Source organism: Microcebus murinus, chromosome 5 (genome assembly GCF_040939455.1).
Source record: "Microcebus murinus isolate Inina chromosome 5, M.murinus_Inina_mat1.0, whole genome shotgun sequence".
Taxonomy (NCBI): domain Eukaryota; kingdom Metazoa; phylum Chordata; class Mammalia; order Primates; family Cheirogaleidae; genus Microcebus; species Microcebus murinus.
In genome coordinates this window covers 113,937,645-113,939,943 of record NC_134108.1, presented here as the reverse complement: position 1 = coordinate 113,939,943, position 2,299 = coordinate 113,937,645, and the positions used below count along the sequence as shown (strand labels likewise).

Here is a 2,299-nt window from a genome sequence, read left to right as displayed (position 1 = left end):
GGGGGCACGGGCAACACATGTCACCTTAAAACTTGGACTCCCATCATCTGCTTGAAAAGAGAGAGAAAAGAAAATGCAATAATAGAGATAAGAGACACTTTTTAAAAATAATGAATCCGGCCGGGCGCTGTGGCTCACGCCTGTAATCCTAGCTCTTGGGAGGCCGAGGCGGGCGGATTGCTCAAGGTCAGGAGTTCAAAACCAGCCTGAGCAAGAGCGAGACCCCGTCTCTACTATAAATAGAAAGAAATTAATTGGCCAACTGATATATATATAAAAAATTAGCGGGGCATGGTGGCGCATGCCTGCAGTCCCAGCTACCCTGGAGGCTGAGGCAGAAGGATCACTCGAGCCCAGGAGTTTGAAGTTGCTGTGAGCTAGGCTGACGCCACGGCACTCAGTCTAGCCTGGGCAACAAACCGAGACTCTGTCTCAAAAAAAAAAAAAAAAAAATGAATCCGTAGAGAAAAGTAAAAGGAGGCCTGTGGAGCAGGTCTGGGTGTGACTCCGGATCCCCGAACATCAGGTGCCACCACCAAAGATTCCTACGTGTAGCCCATAGAACCCCAAAAGCAACGGGACGAGTTCTGGTCACATACTCCCTCAAAATGACATCCAGGCCTTCTTCTGGAACTCCCTCCCCTCTCAGACTCTCAAGGTTTCCTCCGGCGTGTCGGCTCCCACAGAGCAGACCTTTGGTCTGAGACCTGACTGTCCAGAAGCCACGCATGCTGCCGCGTGGCGGCGGTGTCACGGCTCGGGACAAGAGGAGGCCCCACGGTGCGGGCTGGGGCGCCAGGCACCGCGGCGGGCGCTGAGGGTGGGGGTCACCCCCACCCCGGGCCGCCCCCGCACTCCCAGAAACGCCACAGAACCAGAGGCAAAAAAAAAAAAAAAAGAAGAAGAAGCCTATGGCACCCGGTATTCCCGGGCGGTCTCCCATCCAAGTTCTAACCAGGCCCGACCCTGCTTAGCTTCCGAGACCAGACGGGATCGGGCGCGTTCGGGGTGGTGTGGTCGTGGACGGCGGAGGGCGCCCCTGCCCCGCTCAAGAAGCCGAGCCTCTCTGCGCGCTTCCCCGCCGCCTCCTCCCGCCACAGGCCCCGCGCCGGGCCGGGCCTGTTGAGTTCGCCGGCCGGGTCCCGTGGGCTCCGAGGGACGGGGTGACAGGCGGGGCGGGCAGGGAGCGGCGGGCCGGGGTTGGGGGCTGTCTCTCTATACACACACACTCACACTCACACTCACTCACTCACTCACACTCACACAAGATGCGCCTCCACGGCTGGACCCGCCAAGGTGGAGACCTTCCAGCCCCCCTCCTCTCCTCGCCTGGCCTCCTTCACCTCCCCGCCCCCCACCCCCAGCGCGCCTCCGGGGCCGCTGACTGCGCACGGGCGGGTGGGCGGGCGGGGCGCTCGCCCTTTGACCCCAGCCAGGGGCCGCCCTCCCCCACAACCCCTTTCAGCTGTGCCCCCCACCCTGTGGCCCGGCGGCCGCCTATTCCCCCGGGCCAGGGCTGGGGCACAGCGCACGGGGGAGGGGAGCCAGTGTATGGGGCGTCTCTCTCTCTCTCTCTCTCTCGGGATGTGTCCCATGGGTGGGGTGGGGTGGCGTGGTTTGTGGGGCGCTGAAGAAATCAGTCCCCTCCATCTCCTCCCTCTGGAAAACACCCAAGCCCTTGGAGAACTGCCCGCACCGCTACCGTGGGGGCCGGGACCCTCCTCTGTGTCCTCCTGTGGCCCAGTCCAAGGGGCCTGGGCCTGGCCGGGGCTGCATTGGACCCCAACCACCCTGGCGTGTGGACTCGCTAAAAATCGGCGATTAGATATTGGATTCCAGCGTCATTGAGGTCATTTCACTAATGAGTGCACCGCAAAGAGTTTCCTAATCCATCTGTGAGGGTGGCAACCGAAAGAGAATTTTAGAGCTGACAGAATAGGCGAGGAAAGGCATAGGAGATTTCCACACCCAGTAAGGAAGCCTTTTCCGAAATGGAAGAAAGAAAGGAGCAAACAGAGACACCGGTAGCCCCCCGCCCGGATGAGAGTCTGCCCCCGAGAGAAAGTACCCTGACCAGGTTCTCCCGTGGGTGGGTGGCGAGCTAGCGGCATTCAGAAGAGCGAGGCCCGCAGTCTGTGCAGAAGACACCTGCACTCGGGTGTGTGTGGCGGCACAATTCACAAGCAGCTCCAGATGTTAATCCAAGGAGAAGCCAGGGAGTTCCCAACGCCCCAGGTGTCCTCAGCCCACGACTGGCTGCTGTGGGAATGCGAAGCCCGGCTCCTTGTCTCAGAGCGGG

General features: G+C 60.8%; 1 pseudogene; it reads right to left on the bottom strand.

Moving 5' to 3' along the window:
- Positions 1-906: 906 nt before the first annotated feature.
- On the bottom strand, positions 907-1,025 carry LOC142871116 (uncharacterized; annotated as a pseudogene).
- Between the last annotated feature and the right edge of the window lie 1,274 nt (positions 1,026-2,299).